We start from the raw sequence: 27,021 nt of genomic DNA, 5'->3' as shown, positions 1-27,021 counted from the left end.
CAGTCCCAACCCTCAGACTCAGCACCACCTTCTTGACCTGCAATCTTCTTCCCGACCTCTTCGCCCCCACCTCCTCTCCGGCCTATCACCCTCACCTTAACCTCCTTCCACCTATCGTATTCCCAACGCCCCTCCCCCAGGTCCCTCCTCCCTACCTTTTATCTTAGCCTGCTTGGCACACCCTCCTCATTCCTGAAGAAGGGTTTATGCCCGAAACGTCGATTCTCCTGTTCCTTTGATGCTGCCTGACCTGCTGCGCTTTCCCAGCAACACATTTTTAAGCTCATTATTCACCTACCCCACTCCATGGCATCTCTCATGTCCAAATTCTGCCTATTCCCAGAAAACTCACTGTTCAGCAGATATTCCAGATTTGACCAGCATCCCTTGCACCTAGACAAATATTCAGTCTTGATTTCCCTGTACCTTTCCTGATATTAGACCTGGAAGTTCAAATGTTGTTGTCTTCCTGTGTTATCTCGTTTGCTTGCTTTAGGTCTCATGTCATTGTCATGCAAAAGGCACATTAAGGCACAAAAGATTAATCCACAAGGTTGGATCACATGGGATTAGGAGTAATTTATTAACCTGGATAGATAACTGGCTGATGGATAGAAGAAAGACAATCACAATAATGTTTTTTTCTAGATGGCAAGATGTAACTAGTGTGGTGCCAGAGTGTGCCATACCTTAAAGGAGAGATACTTCAGGGTGCTGTGGTGCAGAGGGATCAATGTGTACTTATTCATGAGTCGCAGAAAACTAGCATTCAGGTACAGCAAAGAATAAAGAAAATGAATGGAAAGTTGGCTTTTTTAGCTAAAGGAATAGAATATAAAGATAAGGAAGTATTATTGCAACAATACAAGGTATTGGTGAGATCGCACCTGAAGTATTGTGTGCAGTTTTGTTCCCTTATTTGAAGAAAGATGTAGTAGCATTGGAAGCACTTCAGAGGAGGTTCACTAGATTGATCCCAGAGATAAGGGGTTTGTCATGTGAGGAGAATTAAACTGTTTAGGCCTATAATCTCTACAATTTAGAAGAATGAGGAGAGATCAAGCTGAGGTATTTAAGATGATAAAAGGTATGGATAAAATAGACATGGAGCAGTTGTTCCTCTTGTGGGTCATTCTAGGATGAGAGGTTATAGTCTTAGGATAAGGGGTAGCAAATTTAAAACAGAGTTGAGGAGAAACTACTTCTCCCAAAGTGTTGTGAATCTGTGGAATTCACTACTTCAAAATGCAGTGGATGCTGGGACAGTCAATAAATTTAAGAGGAGTTCGACAAATGTTTAATTAGTTGAAGGGATATGGAGAGAAGGCAGGCAAATGGGGGTGAGGAGTATATCAGCCATGATCGAATGATGGTGCAGACTCAAAGGGCTGAATGGCCTAATTCTGCTTCTAAATCTTATGAATGTATGAATTTACGAATGAGACGGGACAGTGGTCTGCTGCCTCTTACAATATGGTTATCAGAAGGTGTTTCATTGTTGCTCAAAATTATTTCCTATCAGAGTGTGTTTTTGGAAATTCACTTCAACAATGCAACTTCTTCAATATACAAAAGTTAAGAATTAATGTTATGGCTGCAGACATTTGTCTCGTCACTCTAAATAGTAGTGAATAACTGATTTATTTTTAAAATCTTCACTTTTCATGCATAATTTTGACCTGACCAAGTGATAACATGAAATAATAAGACTGTCTTGCTGTATAAGATTTTAAAATCTTGTTTTTGTGAATTTTCATACTGGATACAATGACCGTCTATTGAGATTTTTATAATCTGGCTAATTTTCATGGTTCTCAAAGTGCGAGTGAGCTGCTTGACTGGTAAAAAGTTCAGAAATGTTGTCATTTCAATTGAGAGTTGAGGAAAGCTGACCTTTAGTGAGTTACTGCACATAATAAATTGAAAGAAGAAGGATATAAACAGTTTGCCAGACACAGTCCTTGCTGAATGGAATGCACTTTTAAAGTGAAAGGTAAAAACAAACCACAGTCCTCAGAGAAGTTGCCTTCTGAAGAGATTAGGGCCAAAAAATGAGATCAGGAGCAACTACAATTAGAAATTGGAAGATATAACAGAATAATTAAGATAGACTTCCATGATTTGAGCAGAATTAGCAAGCTGAGACAATAACAGAGGACTAAAAGTAACAATTTTAAAATGTCCTATAGCAACAAAATGCATTGTAAATTGAAAGATCAAATTATTTATGTCCAAAAGGTTAAAGCTATTTGCTGTGCCTGACACAAGGATCTCAAAGCACATTTGGAAAAAGGTAAACAAAGTGATGTCCATTCAATTCCAATGATTTTCAAGTAAATTCAAATTCTTTAATGGTATAATTAACATTATTTTAATCACTTAATAGGCATTAATCTTCTTATGGCTGCATATTATTTGCATAAACTGGTGCTGTAATGAAGGCTGAGATTGTAACAGTGGAGGCTGAGAGGACATTTGATTGATTTGACTAAAAGTACGAGAATGTAGACAGAGTACGTCAAAGGGTCTATTGTGCTTACTCAAGAAAAGGAAAAAAACTTCCATTAGCAATAGGGTAGAGTTACTTGTCTCAAAATAACAGGCTATTTAGGATTCATCCAGCAAGAAAATGGGGTTAGGTTACAAGATTAACAAATGATCTAGTTGAATGGTGGAGCAGATTTGATGGGCCAAATGGTCTATTCCTGCTGCTATTTCCTATGTTACTGTATACAGGGAGTCTCTGATTTACGGCTGTCCAGCTTGTGTACACTTGTACTTACCCACGTGATTCCATACTCCTTTAGGTTTAAGGACCTGACATGAAAGTTGCGCACAAATTGACATGCAAACATACTCCGGATTAGAGCCCATTCACAGCCCAGGCACCTCTTGTGGGGCCTTTCATGATTGCTAATATCTCATCACGCTATGGCACCAATGAGAAAAGGACACCTTGCACTGAAATGGCAATGAATAGATACAGCTTGAAGTGTGTGGAGATAGATACAGATAAGCTGGTGGATATCAAATTGATGCTTTCTACTGCTTTTTAAAACAAGTTATATATTTCTATGCACATTAATCCTGCACAGCTGTCAAAGCATTTTTTTTCTGATAAATGAAAAAATATTGCTTCTGCTGGCTTTATAGATGGAGAGGAATGCAATGGTCTGCAGCAAACCCCCAGAGGCCACAAATTATCTCAGTCTGCCTCATCATTCACGCGTACTTAGAAACATCAGCCCAGAGGCACACACTGTAAATTTTACAAAATATTGTAAGGATGAAGTATAATTGAACAAAGCATTGCTGGTAACAGGGCAGGAGAAATGTTTCTTGACAAAATGTCAGCCAGTACAGAGCTAGAACATACTGTGGTAAGGTTCCCTCAACCTTGACATCCCAAATGCTTGCTCCAATAAGAATCTTGCTTTTCACAAGATCTCTTTTAAAATTCAGCAATGCATGCTCATGAGGTTTGGCTGGAGGTGTGCTTTAAAACATGTTTGCATTATATATTCAATATTTCCTTAGAATCAGTTATCCATTTTACCTTCATCTTCAAACAGCTGATGCATTGAATTGTCTGAAAGCAAACCATTTTCTTGTTATTCGTTCAAGAGCTGTGTCTGACAAGCCCATCATTTATTGTCTGTCCCAAGTTGTCTGTGCAACTGGAGAAGTATCACGCACATGCAATATATTTTAAGAACAAGTTCCAAACCATTTGGGCAATTAGTAAATAATGGTTCTTCTGGTTGTCTTATGTCTCTGCATTTTGTTACTAGCTGCACAAATGGTGAAGAATGCATCTTAGGGAAGTTAATAGTGTGAGGAAAGGCCAGCTGTCTCTGCACCTGCTGAAGTTACTACCTGAAGATGATATACCTGTGTGCACCAATACAGTTCACTTATGCAATCACTTCATGGCAAAATAATTGACTCTAGATAGCTTCCAAGTGTTACAGTCAGATGTACCAGCTACATAAAATGTGACCTTTAAACTGGAACAACACTGGAGTCAATCTGTTAAAAAAACAACCAGAACAGATGGACAGATGTGAAGGGAGGCGAGAAAGGAAATATGCTGTTTCCTGGGGCATTGCTGATACTCGTAGCTTCACTTGCATCCAGCAGCATTAGAGTCCTGAAATCATAAATCGTGGACTGAACTATCAATAAAGTGTGCATAAAAGCAAAATTTGTCATTATGCTGTGCATTTAATTATTATTTTAACTCCTTTTTGCAAATGAACTCAAAGGCTAGATGCTTATTATAAAAGTACTGTGATGTCCACATTTAGCCTTGTGTTTGGTTATTTTTCAGCAAAGTATCAGATCAAATTTGTAAAAGGGCCTGTCAGTCACAATTTGGTAAGGATTTCTTCACTTACTATTTTACAATTGTAGTTAATTTTCAATTGTGAAAATGAAACAAAATCTTTCCCTGTATGCACTTTAATATATTTGTTAGCTTAATAAATCAGCAATTATTATCAGAAAATTCTTGACATACTTAGCCAGAGAAATACTAAGTTCATGGGCAGGATTTATGGAGCATCATGTTTGCCAATTAATCCTACGTCAGGAGCCTACCCATGAACAAGCAGTCTGTCCCACAGCCATCTTACAAACAACAAAGCACTAATTAGTTCAGGACAAGACTTCCACCCACATCTGGGGAGGAAGTCTGACCTTAGTGTGCTGCCAACCTGAAAGAGCTGCTGGCCAATCAATGGACCCAGGAGCATCAGCTTCAACCAAGAGAGACTGATGGGACTATAGCCACAATCTGAAAAAGATGAGGTTTTGGAAATTGGCCTGAATGGATGTTCAACGTATTGGTGAGGCCTGACCAGGAGACCTTAATGAAAGGGTTGAGGCAATTTGGAGACTGGATTTGAGAGAGACAAGGGAAGGGGTGATATAGGAGAGGCTTAGACTTGGGCTGGGAGGAGCATGCTTCCAATGGGCACAGAAGCACCCTTAAAGGGAGTCCCTCCTTGCATGGCCCCAGCTCTTCTAGTAGAAATCTGCCAAGGCTACCTATTTGGGCAGGATTTCCCTTTGCCATGGGAAAAGTCATGGCCAAGGCAGATTGAGGCACATAATTGGCCAATTTGGGGTTTGGCCTCAGTATATCAACCCGAGGCTTATACTAATGAGAGACAGAGTTGGGGGCGAGGGTGCATGATCTGTTATCAGTCAATTGGGTGTAAATCTCACCCTGTAGTTAGGGTCAATAACCATTCAATAGAACTGAATACATTTAGATACAATTGTCATAAAAATAGAGGCTAGGGAAATGAGAGGAGTGGAGAATTAAGCAAGTCAGAAGTTGAGTTGCCTGAGGTCACACTAGTCCAATGAAAACATGTTGAGACAGAAACAGGGCAGAGGAGGGGGCCAAATTGAACTCAATTTCTTTATATACAAATCTTCAGTAGAGTGTTTTTATATCTTTGAGCTAAGCAATCCCAATATTTTCTGTTTTTATGCAGAGCCTACCTATGCTGCCTTTGTTGTGGTGCAAATGGAAATTTTCTTCTTCAGTGATTGACATAACTGTACAGTAGGAGTCCATTCAGCTCATCCTATAGAGCAATCTAATCAGTCCCATTCAGGTCTTCTAACCCTTGAGCCCTGCAAGTTTATTTGCTAAAGCGCTTGTCCAAATGATTTTTGAAATCATTGATTGTCTCAGCTTTCATTTCCCACACAAACAGTGAGTTCCAAGTCATGAACTCATACAAAAATAAATTTATTGGAAGTCAATCATCTCCGGTCCAGGACATCACTGCAAGTGTTCCTTTGTGTAGTGTCGTCGGCTCAATTATGGAGTCATAGAGCCATATAGCATAGACATAGACACTTTGGTCCAACTCATCTGCACCAACCAGACATCCCAATCTGATCTAGTCCCATTTACCAACATTTGATCCATATCCGTCGAAACCTTTCCAATTCATCTACCCATCCAGATGCCTTTTAAATGTTGTAATTGTACTGGCCTCTAGCAGCTCATTCCATACATGCACCACCCTCTACATGAAAAAGTTACCCCTCAGGTCCTTTTTTAAATCGGTGCCCTCTCACTTTAAACTTATGCCCTCTAGTTTTGGATTCCCCCAACCTAGGAAAAAGACCTTGGCTATTCACAGTATCCATGCCCCTTGTGATTTTATAGACCTCAATAAAGTCTCCCTTCAGTCACTGACACTCCAGGGAAAAAATGCCCCAGCCTATTCAGCCTCTCCCTATACTCAAACCCTTTAGTCTCGGCAACATCCTTTGTAAATCTTTTCTTCATCCTCTCAAGTTTAACAACATCCTTCTGATAGAAAGGTGTCTAGAATTATGTGTAGTATTCTAAAAGTGACCTCACCAATGTCCTGCACAGCTACAACATGATGTCTCAACTCCTACACTCAATGTTCTGACCAATGAAGGCAAGTGTGCCAAATGCCTCCTTCACTACCTTGTATACCTATGACTCCACTTTGAAGGCTCTGTGCACCTATACCCCTGCGTCTCTTTGTTCAGCAACACTCTACAGGGCCTGTTTTGAGGTTTTTCAGCACTCTGATGGTTTTACTCACTGAGGCAAAAGTGAGGACTGCAGATGCAGGAGATCAGAGTCTAGATTAAAGTGGTGCTGGAAAAGCACAGCAGGTCAGGCAGCATCCAAGGAACAGGAAAATCAATGTTTTGGGCAAAAGCCCTTCATCAGGAATGAGCAGGAAAATCGACATTTTGGGCAAAAGCCCTTCATCAGGCGTTGAGGCAGATGATTAATTATGATTTAATTGAATGGTGGAGCGTGGTCAATGGGCTGAATAGACTATTCCTTTTCCCATATTCTCAAATTTCCTCTGTCTCCTCTGCACTTTCTTAAGCCCCCTTAAAAGCTTTCAAAACTGGGGTGACCAAAATAGGATGTGATATTATAGTTGTGTCATAGCCTGATCTTTGATTATTCAGTATAACTTCCTGCTTTGTTACTTAATACTATGATTCATTTAAGATCAAGATCCCATACATATGTTTGCCACTGTCTCCATCTATTCTGCCACTTCAAAGATCAAAGCATATAAACCCCTTGGAGACTCTGTCTCTGCACAATCTTTAGAACTCTGCCAATATGTCTATGTTGCTGGCCACTGCTCCTTCTGTTGAAATGCAGGACTCCACTTTCTCTGTATGAAATTTCATCTGCTAATTATGGTTGGTTGGAGATGATAGTCTATACTGTTAAGCCCATCTCCAAGTTTATTATCATCATCATCATAAACTTGGAGATAGGCTTAACAGTAAGGACTATCAAATTTTCATTTTTTTTCTGTTTTCCAATATCCAATTATTTTATATCTGTTTAATAAAACAGTGCTCCTTGCACTGGCTCTCGGGGACCACACTGTTTACCATTCTACAGCCTGGGAAAGTTGAAACTTTATTGCTGGAACAGCACAGCAGGTCAGGCAGCATCCAGGGAACAGGAGATTCGACGTTTCGGGCACAGGCCCTTCTTCCTGAAGAAGGGCCTGTGCCCGAAACGTCGAATCTCCTGTTCCCTGGATGCTGCCTGACCTGCTGTGCTGTTCCAGCAATAAAGTTTCAACTTTGATCTCCAGCATCTGCAGACCTCACTTTCTCCTACAGCCTGGGAAACAATCATGTTCCACAATGAAGTTTCTAGCTTCCCAAGTAGTTGCTAACCCTCTTTTCCATGAGCCTCAGCTTTGTTAATCAGTCTTGTATTTGGTATTTTGTCAAAGCCTTTTCCTAAAAAAAAATCAATATAAGTAACCTGCATTGCTTCCCCTTGATCAATCTTCTCTGTTACTTCATCACCAAATTAATTTAGATTACTCCAGCATGATCTGTCTTTTCCAAATCTATCCTGTTTCCTCTTCATTAATGTTAACTTCTCAAAGTGTCTGTTGATTTATTTCCCTGATTTTTAAAAAAATCTTACACACCACTGATTTAAACAGACTGGTTTGTAGTTACCAGCATTATCCTTGCTGCTTTCTTGAATAAGGGTGTCACATTTGTCAGTATCCAATTCTCTAATACTGCTCCCAAATAAACACAGGTTGGAAAATTATGGCAAGCCCTTGTACTATCTCAATTTCTACTTCCTCCAGCAGGTTTTCTTCCTGTTGCTAGAATTTGCATGTGAGACAATCTATCTTACTGAATTTGCCTTTGCCAAGGATGACTCTTTATGGGATGTTTCTATATTGAATCAGTTAATGCATAATTTATTATTTTGTTAAGTATTTAAATAGGGTTACAGTCAAACCAATTCTTTTCTTCCATCTTTGTTTTGTCTATATTTTAATTATTGTGTATGAATAAAATGTCTTTTGCTTCAAGCCTGATAGTTTGACCAATCAAATTGCATCCAGAATGCAACACTTACACTTGCCTTTTAGATAAGAAAGGTTAGGATATATTTTTAGGGGGTTTGGTCTGGTCCATAACAACAAGAAAACAAACACATAATTAACTTATCATCTGCTAGTAAGTGGCAGAAACAGATTATTAATTAGTAAAGTAAAAGTTTCAACTTTTTCTCCTTTAAACCAGACAATGGGATAGATGAGACTGATGAAATAATAAACATAGTGTGGAGTTCAGCATAGATTTAGCAGAATAAGCCCTGGATTTCAACAATGACATTACAAGGAGAGATATATAAATCTGGGCCTACAGACCTTGGAATTTAGAAGGTCAAGGGTAATTTGGTTGAATTTCTTTCTGATATTAGGTTGGAAATTGTTAGGGTAGATTGGATAAAAGATGCATGCAGTTATTGGGGATTAAGGACTAAGGAACATAGTCTCAAAATTACAGCCATGTCTTTTAGCAGTAAAATAGGAAATGTTTTCACACAGAAAGGAATTTGGAACTACCTCTACAAATGGCAATAGATGTTCATATTTTGTCATTATCCTATTCCTTATAAACCACTGATACAAAGTACAGGATAAGTATACCAAACTGGACCAGCAATATTAATATTGTGGTTACAAGAGCAAGTCAAAGGCTAGTGATTCTGCAGTGAGTGTCTCACCTCCTGACTCCCCAAAGCCTGCCCACCTTTTACAAGGCTCAAGTCAGAAAGGTGATGGAATGTGCCTCACTTGACTGTACAATTGCAGCTCCAGCAACTCTTAACAAGCATGAAACCAATGCGTGGACTTCTCTATAAGCAGTATCTTTTCATTTTTTCTTATTGTTAAGCTATAAAAATGGCACCAGCAATTAATGAAAGCTTTTAGTGTATTTTATTGTATTTCACTGTAAAATACACCTGACAATAAATCATTCATTCATTCATTCATTCATTCATCCATGATTGTCACTCAACATACCACCTTCAGCACACATTCCCTTATTTATCAATGTAAAGTCTCAGTAGTGTACAAGATGTACTGAACTAACTCGCCAAGTGTCCTTTGACAACACCTTAAAGAACCCTCCAATTCTACCACCTAGAAAGACAAGGGCAGCAGTTATACAGAACAGCATGACCATACTTTCTCCTTGAAGATATACAGCATCCTCACTGAGAATTATATTGTGTTCCTTTATTGTTGTTGTGTCAAAATTGTGGAACTCCCTTCCCAACAAGACTGTAGAAGTCTCTTCACCAAAACATACCACTAGCTTATTAAAAGGAAAATTAGGGTTGGACTAGCTCTTAGGACCAATCTTCTGATGCCTTTAGAAGAATTTGAAGTTCACTTTTATGCCAACTGCTATCATATTCTTGTTCTCTTTTGTCAGTCTCATTTTTTTCTTCCCTTGCCCTCTCAGTATATTCGATTTGATTAAGCCTGTATCAACCTGCACCTCTCTTTTGTGATATATTGATTCCCTACTCTCACCATGAACTGGAAAATGTCATCAGTTTTGTTTACAACTTTTTAATCATCTCTTTTGGGCACAGAATTCAAGAACATTTTTACCTGATAAGACAATCTTCACATAACTAACTTTAATTGATTTTTTATTCTGTAACTTTTCTTGTTTTTTTAATCAATACTGTTAAGTTAAATATTTTCTTTAAATTGTCTTTTTGTCCCTCCTAAACTATAATTATGCATTGTTACTTGGTGTGTTAAAATTATAACTTAATGTGCTGTTTCCTTTCCTTCACAAATTCTCTCAACTCTAGCACAAACAAGTTTGTCATCCAAGATATATAATAAACAGACTTCTAAACTCATTAGCAAAACAAGGTTTATTGCACACTGATGATGCTATGATTAATTAAGTATTCAATACTGGTCATGTCATGATTAATGCATCATGTACTGCATACTAATGTGCACAAGACAACCTGCTGTACTTGATTCCTTTCCTATATGTCACTCTTCAATGTAATAAAAATAAAAAATTATGTTGCATGTGCTAATAAATTATGAAAAAATGAAAGTTTCATTATAAAGCTTCAAAGATCCATAGTTATGATATCAAAATGATGCAACAGCTTTTCATAACTAAATAAAATATTCTGTTGTTTTAGCAGATTATTGTAGAATGAATAGTGGTTTTGCAAATTTTGGAGACAGATATCCTTACCTAATAAAGTATGCAAATATGCACATAGGGGCATATTTATTGCATAGCATTACAGATGCTGACTTAATTAGCACAGGCATTCACTGCAAAATCTGGAAGATGTAACAATGGAATATTTTGTAAATTTTTTACATCAATAGCATGCTGGTGTGCTTAGTTGCTCACTCCGTACAAAAAATGTAATCCATATGACTGGGAAGTTCACAAAGATAATAAAATTGTAAATAATTACGTTCATAGCAGATTATTTTTCTTTATATATGCTGAACAATTAACACTCAATTATTTTAGCAGTACTAAAATTGACGATTTTATCATAGACTTGTCTATAAACATTTTCAAACTTGCCCTTTTGTCTATCTGTCCTTTGCCTGAAGTTAAAATTGGCCTTATTTCACTTCTCTGCCTTGCAGTGGCAGTAGCTTTTACTCTAAAATGACTTTATGGCAAATGGAAAGTCAATATAATATTTCTGCTGGTTTGGATCAGATTTGAACATTTAAGATAATTGTAGTGTGTAACAATATCTCTATTTCATCTGTTTTAAGTATTAGATTACAATTTATTGTTTTGCATCACCACTTGTCATTATGCAAGAAAGAAGTATCTGCATAATAATGTACACTTCCAATGAAATATAATTATTTCTCCTTAAGGTTTAACATTACAAATGAAATATGACAAGTCTGATCATGCAGTACTTATATACTGTATTGAAGTGTCAGCTAGGATTATATGCTCAGTTCAATGGAAGAGGTTCAAGTATATGATATTTAACTTAGTAAAAGTTAAAGAATAATTGAAGAAAAAGAGCTTTGATACTGATCAATCTGAGGTGTGTGTAGTTTACTAATTGAGGTTAATAGTACTATTAACTGAATACTTTGGGACACACTTTTGCCTGAGCGCAGTTGAGTGATTTGGGTGGCAAATAGAAACACTTGGGGGTGCATTTTGTCTACGTGCAATGTGTATATGTAATTTGCTGAACCGGTCTTGGTAAAAAGCATGCCAATACACTCAGATTGCTTTGCTCCTGGAGGAATAGGAGCAATGGGCAAGTGCAGGCAAGTGTCAACCCCATCCACTTCAGAACTGCAGCGTAACTGGAAAAGGGAATGGTCACTTGCCAAGGCAGCTTGGTTGAAAGGCCTGGCTCCATTCTCTGGGATGTCATATCAGTTTTCTTAGAAGATCTTTGTCAGATGGGCCAAGGGGCCAAAGACTGGCAGATGGAGTTCAATTTAGCTAAGTGTGAGGTGTTGCTTTTGGTAAGACAAATCAGGGCAGGACTTATACAGTTAACGGTAGGGCCCTAGGGTGTGTTGCTGAACAAAGAGACATAAGGATGTAGGTGCATCATTCCTTAAAAGTAGAGTCACAGTTAGACAGGGTGGTGAAGAAGGCATTGACACGCTTGCTCTCATTGATCAGAACATTGACTATGGAAGCTGGTGCATCATATTGCAGTTTTTCAGGACATTGGTGAAGCCATTTTTAGAATACTGTGTACATTTCTGGCTGCCCTTCTATAAGAAGGATGCCGTTAGACTTGAGACGATGCAGAGTGTTACAAGGATGTTGCCGAGACTGGACAGTTTGAGTTAACGGGAGGGGCTGAATAGGCTGGAGATCTTTTCCCTTGGTTCATTGGAGGCTGAGGAGTGATCTTATAGTGGTTTATAAAATCATGAGGGGAATGGATAGGATGAATTTCCAAGGTCTTATTCCCACAGTGGGGGAGTCCAAAGCTAGAGGGCATAGCATTTAGGTGAGAGGGCAAGGATTTAAAAAGGATCTCAGTGGTAACTTTTTCATGAAGGGTGTTATGTGCGTACGGAATGAGCTGCCAGAGGCAGTGGTGATGATGGGTATAATTGCAATATTTAAAAGGCATCTGGATGGATACCTGAGTAGGAAGGGTTTAGAGCGATACGGGCCAAATGCTGCCAAATGAGACTAGGTGATGGTGTGATGTCTGGTTGGCATGGACGAATTGGGCTGAAGGATCTGTTTGTGTGCTTTACGCCTCTATTTAATACTCACTGCACCATTCTCACATACACTCAGTATAGAAAGATATACCTTGCAAAATCTCTGTGTCAACTTGATGATTTCTTATACATTTCCATGCCACATTCAACTAGTTATGAACATAACAGTGAACTGTATGAGAACAATTTTAAATGTGATGCTGAAGGAGCCCAAAACACTCACTCAAATGTGGAGGAATGGGATTGTGGGAGATATAGCAGTTTGGATCAGTAATTTGGCTTGCTGAAAGAAGACAGAGAGTGGTGGTTGATGGGAAATGTTCAACCTGGAGTCTAGTTACCAGTGGTGTACCGCAAGGGTCAGTGTTGGGTCCACTGCTGTTCGTCATTTTTATAAACGGCCTGGATGAGGGTGTAGAAGGGTGGGTTAGTAAATTTGCAGATGACACTAAGGTCGGTGGAGTTGTGGATAGTGACGAAGGATGCTGTAGGTTTCAGGGAAACATAGATAAGCTGCAGAGCTGGGCTGAGAGGTGGCAAATCGAGTTTAATGCGGACTAGTGTGAGGTGATTCACTTTGGTTGGAGTAACCGGAATGCAAAGTACTGGGCTAATGGTAAGATTCTTAGTAGTGTAGATGAGCAGAGAGATCTCGGTGTCCAGGTACACAGATCCTTGAAAGTTGCCACCCAGGTTGACAGGGTTGCTAAGAAGGCATACAGTGTTTTAGCTTTTAATAATAGTTCCAGAACTAGTTCTGGAACCATGAGGTTATGTTACAGCTGTACAAAACTCTAGTGCGGCCGCACTTGGAGCTTTGTGTACAATTCTGGTCACCACATTATAAGAAGGATGTGGAAGCTTAGGAAAGGGTGCAGAGGAGATTTACTAGGATGTTGCCTGGTATGGAGGGAAGGTCTTACGAGGAAAGGCTGAGGGACTTGAGGCTGTTTTCGTTAGAGAGAAGAAGGTTGAGAGGTGACCTAATAGAGACATATAAGATAATCAGAGGGTTAGATAGGGTGGACAGGGAGAGCCTTTTTCCAAGAATGGTGACAGCGAGCACGAGGGGGCATAGCTTTAAATTGAGGGGTGATAGATATAGGACAGATGTCAGAGATAGTTTCTTTACTCAGAGAGTAGTAAGGGTATGGAATGCTTTACCTGCAACGGTAGTAGATTCGCCAACTTTAGTACATTTAAGTCGTCATTGGACAAGCATATGGAAGTACATGGAATAGTGTAGGTTAGACGGGCTTCAGACTGGTATGAAAGGTTGGCACAATATCAAGGGCCGAAGGGCTTGTACTGCGCTGTAATGTTCTATGTTCTATGTTCAAATCATCTGGATTAAAAATAGCTGTTCGTACAACCTTATAAACCTGTCAATGAGACATGCCACAAATTGTATTTATTTAATACAGAAGCTTCAAACATTTCACAACTCTTAAACTTGTCCAAGTAAGCGCTGACAAAAAGACCATGGAACTTTCTATAAAAAGGTGTCTCTCAGTTGTCAAGCACTGATGGGTTAATGCTTTCGCTAGTTTGGGCTCTAAGTGCAGCTTGCATTATGATGCTTGAAGAAGCTGGAAGAGGGTAGGTGGGTCAACTTCAGGGATTTTATCACCTTGTATATAACGGAATCTACCTCCACATTTCCAAACTGTCTGAAAAAAGTTTGATGATAGTTTTGGGTGAAATTAATGACTATTTAAACTGCATGGATAAGCAAGTATAGTCTGTATTAATCTGTTGAATACAGCTAACAATTTCTTTTTAAGTTTCCGTTTCCTTAAATGCATTTATAGTTGGCTTTGTATTTTGTTACAGTGCCCCATCAGGGGACATTTAAAAAGAAGCAGATTTACTCTCAGTTTAAAAGATTAGAGAGCTTTACTTATCCAGCCACCTGCTGTCCCTGTCCAGGGAGTGTTTGATGGGGGACAGTATTTAGGGAGCTTTACTTTTAGAGATAGACAACACAGTGAGCAATATAGGGGAAAGATTGGATAGCCCCTGTCGTGCAACACGCAAAGTTCGGGCTGCATCCTCATTTAGGTGATCCTAGCATGCAGTCCAATGTTAATTATGCTATGGGATGGCTGCTTAACTACAGGTGGTTTAAGTTTGTGCAAGGATAGTATAGTGAAAAATTAGTCTGTATTACTTAATACCAGTCTGTACCTTATGGTGCATTCTGAAAGCAGTAGCTGCTGCAAGTAGTTGGAGAAGAGGCTCTGCACTTCAGCAAGAGTACTGAATAGTGCAACAAGATATAGAATATGTTATAAAGTTCTTATATGCTGCCATAGATTCTCTGAGTGGGATACAGCTGTTCTCTATCCAAGCATACATTATATTATTGAAATACTATGCAATAAACTCTACCGCTGGTTGGCCTATTCCACATGCTCTTCGGCAGATGTCTCTTGCTATCTTTTCTAACTTAGTTCATACTCTTCTGTTTATGTGCAGTGTGGAACTCCATGACATCATTGCAAGTTTGTTCCAACATCTGAGAGCCCTTAACAATACCCTTCCCCAAATATTTATCCATTGTAATAAATATTAATTAACATTTATACACACTGTCAAACCAGCAAGACATCTTGCTTGTCCAGCAACATTTACTGGATATTCTTTCTCTTATTTCTCTCAGCCCTTCCAAGTCTTTGCCTCGATTAATTTGTATCAGTAGGTGAGTCAGAAAAGCCTATGACAAAATATAGAAACATTTTAGGTCAATTTGGTGAGCTTTGTTTTTGTGTGCTGGCTTACAATAGATTGGAGGTTTAATCAGTCTGGTGGCCTGACCATAAGCCCCTGAATTGGTAAGGGGATAAAAACAATGACTGCAGATGCTGGAAACCAGATTCTGGATTAGAGTGGTGCTGGAAAAGCACAGCAGTTCAGGCAGCATCCAAATAGCTTCGAAATCGACGTTTCGGGCAAAAGCCCTTCATCAGGAATTGGTAATACAAACTAAGGGATCAGTCGCAAATAATGGTGTTTCATGGGATATTAAGGCTAGTGTCTGATTTTGTTATAGTTGTTCCTAGAGTAACAAAGGGAGATGGATTGGGTTGGTTGAAACAATGAAATGGCAGTGATTGCAGTGGATAGGACCGTCAGTTGTATCTAACATCACTGCCAGACATTTACTCTTTGACTGTATCATTTCTCTGAAGTTCCTTTATGCAGACCAGGTGTCCATGTCCCAATGCAGAAAATGTTTTGGTGTCATTACATTGATTATAGTTCTGTGGCTGCCTACTCCATACTTGACAGTCCTTCTGAGAAGAAATCTGAATTGTTCTAACATTGTCAACCGAAACCAAGTTTCTCCGTAATGTAGGAAACTAAATTTTTAATCTGCATCCAATCAGCTGTTCTGATAGAGACAACTATGAGGAAACAGGGTGGAGTGGAAAAACTTTGCAGACTGAAGTATTTGTTCTGCCTCTATATTGGACTGAAGATACCTTGGTTCAATTATGACATGTTTGTCTTTGTAAATATTCAGAATCCCTCACAAACAAACTGTGTGTGGTGTTGTTGAGAGAGAGAGAGAGAGAGAGATGTGAGTCATGGCTCAGAAAAGAGTATCTGCTGATGTTGGATTTTTGCCTGAGACACACTGAGTCTAATATGAGGATTTCATAAGTCTGAGACAAAATATTTGCACACTAGAAAGCAGTTTTGCTCATATTTATTTTATCAGTAAGCAGACCAGTGATTTATGATTAGTCTAAATCAGGACTTTGAGTCTCAAAATGTATCGAGGAATTTGTTCACAGACTCATAAAATACGACAGCTTCGTTCCCAAAGACAGTGTACTGGATTTCAATGTCAAATAATGCCATTGAGAGTAAATATGGGTTTTTGATATCGTTTGGCTGTTCCTGAGAGTGTGACATGCAAATATCCTTGCAACAATAAACATTATACCTCTAGCTACAAACAGCTTTTGGTAAATATGCTCACCTTAAACTCAAATGGTAATAAACTAACCTTACTTAACCAAACAGTATCATTCAAGACAAGCCTTACATTGGTACAAGTATCTTGTTTAAATTTGGTTGGATAACCATTTCTATAGATGTTTTCTATCAAATTGACATTAGGTGATTGCATGATTTATCCTATGGAAGGGGATAGTGGTTTACAATAGGTGTTTGCTCCTCATTTAAAGTATTTTATTTGTTTGTAGTGTTGACCTGTTCTTCAAGATTCTGTCCCAAGGCATTAATGTTCATGGTGACTTAGGAGCAATTTGGTTTGGCGCTTGGTGTGTCCTATAGATTTTTTTCCTAAGCAACTGAAGTGCTCTGTGACTTTTCTGGCTGCTTTTTTGAAAATGTGATTTTTTGATTTCTTCCCTCTCCAAGTAATTTCAGGTCTGTTTCTTGAATTAGGAGAAAGTGAGGACTGCAGATGTTGGAGATCAGAGTCAAGGGTGTGGTGCTGGAAAAGCACAGCAGGTCAGGCAGCGTCCAAGAAGCAGGAGAATCGACGGTTCGGGCATTAGTCCTTCATCAGGAAATCCAATTTTCTGATGAAGGGCTTATGCCCGAAATGTCGATTCTCCTGCTCCTCGGATGTTGCCTGACCTGCTGTGCTTTTCCAGCACCACACTCCCAACTCTGTTTTTTGAATTATAGAGTGTGCCAATAGAAAAGTAGGTTAGGCAGCATCTGAGGAGCATCTGAGACATGCTTCATTGACTCTTAAAGCAGCTTCAAACAGAACGATAGGGAGAGGCATTGTGTTTGTGTATTCCCCAGTTTCACTCAGACCCCTTGATATAATAAGGTAATCATAACTTGGAAAGAGGATGGGTAAACCTAGGCTGACCTGTCTGAACCTTTTGGTGCTGTGATATGACCTTCATATCAAGAAGACCCTGAATGCACCCATCGACAGAGCTCAGTGAATTGAATCAAACAATTCAATCAAGTTCACCAGAGCAGATAGCATGTATTTTTCATGCAGTCAGCTTATTTTGGGAAAATTTAACTTAACTTGATGTATGAAAGTTTTCTTTAACTTGCGAGTGTTTTAATAAAACTAAGTTTGAACCACAATCCTTTGTTTGTCTCAGATAATAAAAACACCTGTGTATGTATATATTTCTGAGTAATAAAATGGTCAAAATGTCTGTGAAGAATATTTCACAGGCAACCGTTCGTGATTTTTTTCACTGTTAATTTCCTACGTACTTGCTTGTAGTTTTCTGCCCATTCAGTAATTCAGATTTTAAGCATGAAATGAGATGGGATTTTATTACAATTTAACATTTCATTAAGAATGATATATGCATTAGCGAGGTGCAAATTTGATGTACTTTACATATTGTCATATGTGAAGATGTTACATAAAACCTTTGTTCCCTATAGATAGAACAAGACTTATGTCAGTGTGTGACCTTACAGCCAAACCAACAGACAGAGATAGGTTTTAATTTCTCTGCACCTACTAGCAGTTTGAGGGTTAACATCCAAATTCAGGTTGTGAGAGTTGGTTTTTCACTGGATGTTTAATGGTGACATTTCAACCATCTTCATCCTACTCTCCCAAGCTTTCATCTCAATGTGACATCTTTGATATCGGATAGTGCAGTGCTTCATGCTGAGAACTTGTCACTTTTTAACTCTGATTAACTGACAGGCGATCCTCTGGTAATATTGCAACTCAGAAACACTTGATGGGATGAATGATGTTTTTTGCCCTTGTGCTTGTCATTTTCACAACATTTTATTGGATTATTCACTTGAATAATTGAATAGATTCCCTCTCAGAGCTTTATCTTATTTTTAAAAAAATATTTGGAAAGATCTGTTCTATTTTTTACATATTGCTAATTATTGCCGACAAAAGGAAGCTGTGACTGCAAACATTTCCAACATATTGATCTACAAACCAATTCCTAATATATTATAATCATAATAATATGGCACATTCTGACATGAATCTATCCATTTCTTAACAATGCTTTTATCACTTTAACTTCCATGGCTACTTTTATTTACTTTGGACCCTGTGTTTGCCAGACATGTGCGCCTTATGACAGTCATTGACTATGTCAATGGCTGTAGCCTGTGCAGGTTTGCTACACATTCTATAAGCTTCACATAGCTTCTCTGTGCCTCTGTTTTTGAGAACTGCCAGTAATATTTCTACCATGAAGCTCATTGGAACTCATGAAGCAATTTCACCTTATGGTCCCTCTAATTGTGTCAATTGGTAGACCAGATGGTAACCGCCCTCCCTGTATCTATTAAAAGAGATGCTGATGACATTGAAGTGATGAATAGAGGGCACAAGGCACACTTTTCTATTTTAAACAACTCTCATATTTATTCTGTATGATGTTCAATGTATCCACGTCATCAACCTTGTGCGTCCAGCGCAAATCAATGTTTGATAAAACTATAAAGAAAACTTCAGATGACATGGCCTTTAGTGATAACTATCCTCAGGATTACTATTCATTTAGTTTTCCCATGTGATCTATACTGGCAATTCAAAACATCATTTAACTTCCTACCAAATATGTACAGTATCAGTAACAAATTGAAGGGTACAAGTTCAAAAAGAAAGTCAGGAAGTGTAGAATCAACGTAAAACAGGAAATAAATATGATTCATTTCAGTGCAAAGGGCAATTTGATCCTTTGGGACTCAAACAGTCAGAAAGAAGTTTAGACATTCCAGTTGCACAGGGTTAAAATTGCCCGTTTCAACTCCTAATTGATTAATATTGATAAACATCCTAGAATTTGTTAATAATGCTCAATTTTGAATAATTGCATATTTTGAGAGAATGGTACATAAACTCCCAAATTTTTCTTGTACCTCAATATTTTTCAGTAGAAATTTGCTCATTATATGTGTCATCCTGATTGAAGCATGATCCACCATTTGTTTATTACATTTATCTGTGTTTATTACATTTATCACTTGCATTCTGTCTTCCACTTAAATGTTATCAACTTATTTTAAACTGAACCACTGCACAGGCAGCTTGCTACATGTGCCAAGTTTATACTTTAAAATATTCACTTCTTCATTGTATTTTGTGGTTAATTTAAACAAAAGCTGACTCAGAATAGCTGTCTGCAGAATTTGATGTGTTAAAAACTGCTTGATGCAAAAATTATCAGCCTCTGGTTTCCATTTGCAAAGTCAACTTCCAAATCTGTTGAATAACTGACATAATTTTAATGAGGAATCCATTTCTGTGATATTTACTGGACCAGTAACAACTTGTTAATGAAACGTAGACTAGGACTGCCATAGTGTTAAGGATTTAGATGGAGAGGAATTTGTGACGTGTGTACAAAAAACTTTCTGATTCAGTATGATGTGGAGTTGCCAGTGTTGGACCTGGGTGGACAAAGTTAAAAATCACAAAGCACCAGGTTATAGTCCAACAGGTTTATTTGGAAGTATTAACTTTCAGAGCACTGCTCCTTCATCAGATAGTTTGTGGGCAGGATCATAGCACTCATTATGTTCTATGTCCTGTGATCCTTCTCAACCAGCTACCTGATGAAGGAGCAGTGCCCTGAAAGCTAATGCTTCCAAATAAACATGTTGGACTATAACCTGGTATTGTGTAATTTTAACCTGATTCAGTATGTTGATGCATCAACTAGGCAAGGTGCAAAACTTGACCTACTCTTAGAGGAGAAAGTGAGGTCTGCAGATGCTGGAGATCAGAGCTGAATATGTGTTGCTGGAAAAGCGCAGCAGGTCAGGCAGCATCCAGGGAACAGGAGAATCGACGTTTCGGGCATAAGCCCGAAAGGAAATAAAACAGGACAGGTGACTGAGGTGTCAGTGGGGAAGCACTTTGGGGTCGGCAACTGTAATTATATTAGTTTTAAAATAGTAATGGAAAAGGATAAACAATTAAAAGTTGAAGTTCTAAACTGGAGGAAGATCAATTTTGACAGTATTAGGCAAAAACTTTCAAAAGTTGATTGGGTGCAGATGTTCGCAGGTGAAGAGATGGATGGAAAATGGGAAGACTTCAAAAATGAGATAATGAGAGTCCAGAGACAGTATGTTCCTGTTATGGTGAAAGGAAAGGCTAGTAGGTGTAGGGAGTGCTGGATGACAAATTGAAGTTTTGGTCAAGAAAAACAAAGAAGTATATGTCAGGTATAGACAGGAGAGATCAAGTGAATCCTTAGAGGAGTGTAAAGGTAGTAGGAGTATACTTAACAGGGAAATCAGGAGGGCAAAAAGGGACATAAGATAGCTTTGGCAAATTAGATGAAGGAGAATCCTGAGTTTGTTTATAAAAGGGTTTTATAAACCCACTCAGGACAAAAAGATAACTAGGAAGAGAATAGGGACCCTCAAAGATCAGCAAGGCAGCCTATATGTTGAACTGCAGGAGATGGGGGAGATACTAAATGAGTATTTGCTGTGGAGAAGGACATGGAAGACATAGAATGTGGGAAAATTGAAGGTGGCATTTTGAAAAATTTATCATATTACAGAGGAGGAGGTGCTGGATGTCTTGAAATGCATAAAAGTGGATAAAATCCCAGGACCTGATCAGGACTCTGTGGGAAACTAGGGAAGTAATTATTGGGCCCCTTGCTGAGATATTTGTGTCATTAGTAGTCACAGGTGAGGTGCCGGAAGACTGGAGGTTGGCTAATGTTGATGCATCAACATACTGAGTCAGGTTAAAATCACACAACACCAGGTTATAGTCCAACATGTTTATAGGTAGATGTTTACAGGTAGATGGGATAGTGAAGAAGGCTTTCCTTTATTGGCTAGAGCATTGAGTATCGGAGTTGGGAGGTCATGTTGCGGATGTCCAGGACATTGGTTAGGCCACTTTTGGAATATTGTATGCAGTTATGATCTCCCTCCTATTGGAAGGATGTTGTGAAACTTGAAAAGATTCAGAAAAGATTTGCAAGGATGTTGCCAGGGTTGGAGGGTTTGAGCTATAGAGAGAGGCTGAATAGCGTGGGGCTGTTTTCCCTGCAGTATCAGAGGCTGAGGGGTGACCTTATTGAGGTTTATAAAATCATGAGGGGCATGGGTACTTAGTCAAGATATTTTTCCTGGGATGGGGAGTCCAGAACTAGAGGACGTAGGTTTAGAGTGAAAGGGAAAAAATTTAAAAGGGACTTATTAGGTAGGTTTTTCATGCAGAGTGTGGTGTGTATATGGAATGAGATGCCAGAGGAAGTGGTGGAAGCCGGTACAATGAGAACATTTAAAGGCATCTGGATGGGTATATGAATAGGAAGAATTTCGAGGGATATGGGCCAAATGGGACCAGATTAATTTAAGATATCTTTTCTGAATGAACAAATTTGACTGGAGGGTCTGTTTCCATGCTGTACGTCTCTACGACTCTATGACAAGTACACGGTTGTATAATGATCTCAAATTCACAAATGTAGAACTTACCAAATGTCCCTGACGTTTATAACTTGGAATAAGGATGAAGTCTTGGCTCTGACCACTCAATAGAACTTAGAGTTTTTTTTAGATTAGATTACTTACAGTGTGGAAACAGGCCCTTCGGCCCAACAAGTCCACACCGACCCGCCGAAGCGCAACCCACCCATACCCCTACATTTATCCCTTACCTAACACTACGGGCAATTTAGCATGGCCAATTCACCTAACCTGCACATTTTTGGACTGTGGGAGGAAACCGGAGCACCCGGAGGAAACCCACGCAGACATGGGGAGAATGTGCAATCTCCACACAGTCAGTCACCTGAGGCGGGAATTGAACCCGGGTCTCTGGCGCTGTGAGACAGCAGTGCTAACCAGTGTGCCACCGTGCCGCCCAGTGTGATGGAAGATAACAGATCTCAATTGGAAATGTTCTTCCCTCTACAAAGATGCTCTTCCCAGCTTTTTTTTATTTTTCATTACCATAGTATTTTGCTTTAGTATTTTGATACTGTTTTGCATTGCAATTAAATTTCTGGTTTAGCAATTTTCTCATTCATACAGTTATATTGGTGTAACAATCACATGAATAGTGCAGCGTTGTATGCAATTGAACTTTATTAATTTCTTAGATTTGTAATACTTTATTGAACTTCTTTTTCCCTGCAAAATAAATGTTTATGTATCAACCCACTAGAATCTTGCAAGTACTTAAGAACAGAAATATTGTTAAGAAAATAATTTTACACATAAAGATGTTATAATTTGAAATTCAGTGCCTAAAAGGCTGGTGGAAGTTGCAGAACGGTGAGACCTATACACTTGTGAGTGAACAGCTGCAGATTTTCTTGAACATAATTATATACAGAGGATAGTAAGAGAGGACACTGCACTTCGAGCGTGACAAACCCAGGCCTAAATCTGTGTGGTCTGAGAACATTATGATGTAACTCCTTTTCATAGAGTTACAGTTCTTCATTATTGTGGAGAAGTGGATTCAATAGTAACTTTGAAAATTTAATTGTACACACTTTTGAAATGGTTAATGATTTAGGTGCAGTGCATAAATCTGACGCATTGGAATAATAAATAGCTTTCAAAAGTGTGGCTGCAGATATTGTAGGTAAAATTTTACGCCTGTGCACTGACTCTACTATTTTCTGTACCCTTTCAATTCTTCAACATAAATGGAGGTGAGCAAAGACATGTCAACTATAAAATAATCATAAACTTATTGATTTAGTAGTCTCTGCTTATATTATTAACATGTGTACATCATATCAAATGTCTGGAGTTTCTTTCTTCATTCATGAGGGATGACTAAGCTGATGTGGCAATGTACCAATATTACCCTTGACACTGGATGTATTCAGCACTACCTCAGTAAACATTGCAAGGTTGAGCAACCTACTGTGTGCAACAACAGTTTAGGCTTACTAAACTGTGTAGTTTTTCAGTAGTGAGAATTATATTCTGTCTGGTGATTGCTTGGTTCCTGTTTTTGGCATATGTCCAAATATTTTAATTAAAAACAAATTGAAGGAAAAAGTTTATTTCCACATGCATTAACAAATGCAAATTGGCAATTAACTAGGTTGAAATTGTGTTTAATAAGGAAATATTTTGTATTATTGTCATCAATAAACACCAAGATGTGCGATATATGCTAGGAGAAATGAAACAGTCAGAGACAAAGCCAGATTCGTAAGTAATTTTACTTTCTGCTTTATTATTACATTTGAAAGTAAATACTGTAGTCTGAAGTGGGCTCATGGACCGGCAGAATAGGTCACTTCCTGGATTGCCCATCCTGTGCCACATGGAAAGTCATGGATTATTCATGTAGCCTTAACATTGATTTTTAAGAAGTACTTCCAGTCGCAAAAACTTGAGCTTTGGATTTTGGAGCTCAAACAGCGGTGGTGGTCATTATGTTCCATCTGCAAAGCTGAACACTATGTGGAATCACCTTTAATAAGGTGGTCACCCTATTAAAATCAGGGAGGCAGAGAATGAGTGAGTGGCAATTAGGTTGTCTAGAAAAAATGAGGTTGGTGGTTCAGCAATCCTCTGAGTCTATCTCACTCATTAAAAAAATTTGATTTTGGATACTGGTGAGATGATTCATACCTTACATCATGTTATATGACATGGCCACCGTGCAAAATGGGACAGACTTCAGAAAGATCTCGTAACTCATGTTTGGCATCCATGAAGCACCATTGGATATCAGCAACAATTGATTTATATTCCAACACAATCTGCAACCTCATGGGAAATCACTTCTCACAAATAAGATTGAGATTTTTAAGGATGTGACCAAGAAGATAGATGAGGGCAGAGCAGTAGATATCGACACGGGCTTTAAAAAGGGTCCGCATGATGGAGAGCTAGCTATCCAATTGGATACAAAATTGATGGTAGGAGACAGAGTGTGATAGTAGAGGGTTATTTTTGAACTGGAGGCCTGTGAGCAGAGGTGTTCCGCAGGGATCGGTGCTGGGTCCATTGTTGTATATCATTTATGTAAACAATTTGGATGAGAATCTGCAGATGACACCAAAATTGGTTGTATAGTGGTCAGTGAAGAAGATTATCTAACATTATAATGTGATCTTGATCGGCTGGGCCAATGAGCTGAGGAGTCGCAGATGGAGTTTAATTTCGATAAATGTGAGGTATTGCATTTTGATAAGACGAACCAGAGCAGGACATAGACAGCTAATGGTAGGGCTCTGGAGACTGTTGTTGAACAGAGAGACCCAGGGGGCAGGTAAGTAGTTCATTGAAAGTGGCATCATGGGTAGACATTGGTGAAGAAAACATTTGGCATGCTTACCTTCATTGGTCAGAGCCATGAATACAGGAACTGGATGTCATGTTGTGACTGTAGAGAACATTGGTGAAACCATGTTTGGAGTACTGTATGCAGTTCTGATCATCCTGCTACAGGAAGGATATTATTAAATTGAAAAGGATGCAGAAATGATTTACAAGTATGTTACTGGAGAAGTTAAGCTATAAGGAGAGGTTGAATAAACTGGGAGATTTTTCATTGGTGGTGGAAGGTTGAGGGGTGTCCATATAGAGGTTTATAAATTCACAAGGGGCATTGAAAAGGTGAATTTTGAAGGTTTTTCCCTAAGTTGGGGAGTTAAAAACCAGGGGGCATAATTTTAAGGTGAGAGGAGATAGATATAAAAGGGACCTGAGGGGCAACATTTTCATACAGAGGATGGTTCGTATGTAGTATGAACTTACAGAGGAAGTAGTAGATGCAATTTCGACTACAATACTTTAAAGACATCTGGACAAATATATGAATTGGAAAGGCTTAGAGGAATGTAGGCCAAACACAGGCAAGTGGGACTCGTTTGTTTGGCATGGATGAATTGGACTGAAGATTCGGTTTCCATGCTGTGACTCTACCATGAAGCCAGAGGATCACACTGGTTCAGTGAAGAGTGCAGGAGGGCAAGCCAGGATCAGCATCAAGCATATCAATAAATGAGGTGTCAACCTGGTGAACTTTCCCAACAGGAATACTTGCTTACTATTGACCAGAAACTGAATTTGACTCACCATACAAACAAACTACCTACAAGACCAGATCTGAGGCTCAGAATAGTACAGTGAATAACTCCCCAAAGCCTATTCATCATCTAGAAGGCTCAAGTCAGGAGTGGTGTTGGAATACTCTCCACATGCCTGAATACGTACAGCTTCAATAACATTGAAGAAACTTTATACCAACAAGGCAAAGCTGACTGCTTGATTGGCATAACATCCATTCTCTCCGCTACCTATGCTTAGTAGCAGCAGTGTGTACCACCAATAAGAGGCACTATAGAAAGCTGCCAAAGAGCTCTAAACAGCACCTTCCATACCCATAACCACTTCTTTCTAAAATGACAAGGGAAGCAGATACATGGGAACACCATCACCTGCAAATTCCCTCCCAATCACTCATCATCTTGACTTAGAAATATATTGCTGTTCTTTCACTGTCATTGGTTAAAATCCTGGAACTCCCTCTCTAACAGCCTAGAGGGGTATTTACCTGCACTTGGACTGCAGTGATTTAAGAAGATAATTCATTATCTCCTTCTCAAGGACACCTATAGACAGGCAATAAATGATCGCTCAAACGGCGATGCCCCTAACCCACAAATGATTTTTTTAAAAATTCAGTGGAATGCAGTGAGAGCCAAATGTGTGGCACTGTGAATAGCTCAGTTATATAGATGGAGGAAGAATGGTGGAAGGGAAAAGTGGTAGGTGATTCAATAGTTAGAGGAATACACGGGTCTTCTATGGCTGTTGAAGAGACACCAGGATGTCATGTTACCTCTCTAGTGCCAGGTTGAGGATGACACAGATCATTCTTTTGGGCGAAGGTGATGCCCCAAAGGTTCTGGTTCACGTGGGTAGGGGATGGTCTCCTAAAAGTAGGGTTTAGGGACTTAACTAAGAAACTGAAAAGCAGGAGCTCCAAAGGTGTAAGTTCAGCAATAGGTAGATCCTAAGATTCTGGGGCAAGTGGGATCTACTTATTGATGACATGTTACACCTTAGCACGACTGGGACGAACGTCATCATGGTGAGATTTGCAAATGTTCTCATGGGGGAGAGGGGCCAGCAGGAGGTCATTGTCCACATTGGAACCAACGACATAGGAAGGGAAAAGATTGAGATTCTGAAGGGAGATTACAGAGAATTAGGCAGAAATTTTAAAAGGAGGTCCTCAAGGGTAGTAATATCTGGATTACTCCCAGTGATATGAGCTAGTGAGGGCAGGAATAGGAGGATAAAGCAGATGAATGCATGGCTGAGGAGCTGGTGTATGGGAGAAGGATTCACATTTTTGGATCATTGGAATCTCTTTTGGGGTAGAAGTGACCTGTACAAGAAGGACAGATTGCACTAAATTGGAAGGGAACTAATATACTGGCAGGGAAATTTGCTAGAACTGCTCGGGAGGATTTAAACT

At 39.0% G+C, this 27,021-nt stretch overlaps 1 long non-coding RNA gene across 2 annotated transcripts in view; it reads left to right on the top strand.

Annotated features, from left to right (window-relative positions):
• Nucleotides 1-27,021, top strand: part of LOC122559902 — a 36,458-nt gene that overhangs the window by 1,283 nt on the left and 8,154 nt on the right. The window contains exons 2-4 of one of the 2 annotated variants that reach the window (XR_006314588.1): nucleotides 2,239-2,293; nucleotides 4,331-4,377; nucleotides 9,829-9,949. This is a non-coding gene — a long non-coding RNA (uncharacterized LOC122559902). Of the gene's footprint in view, nucleotides 1-2,238; nucleotides 2,294-4,330; nucleotides 4,378-9,828; nucleotides 9,950-27,021 lie in introns of those variants that run through there. The other variant, XR_006314587.1, reaches the window with a different exon arrangement.

This window comes from Chiloscyllium plagiosum, chromosome 20 (genome assembly GCF_004010195.1).
Source record: "Chiloscyllium plagiosum isolate BGI_BamShark_2017 chromosome 20, ASM401019v2, whole genome shotgun sequence".
Taxonomy (NCBI): Eukaryota; Metazoa; Chordata; class Chondrichthyes; order Orectolobiformes; family Hemiscylliidae; genus Chiloscyllium; species Chiloscyllium plagiosum.
The sequence above is the reverse complement of the archived record's forward strand: the minus strand, read 5'-3'. Positions and strand labels throughout refer to the sequence as shown.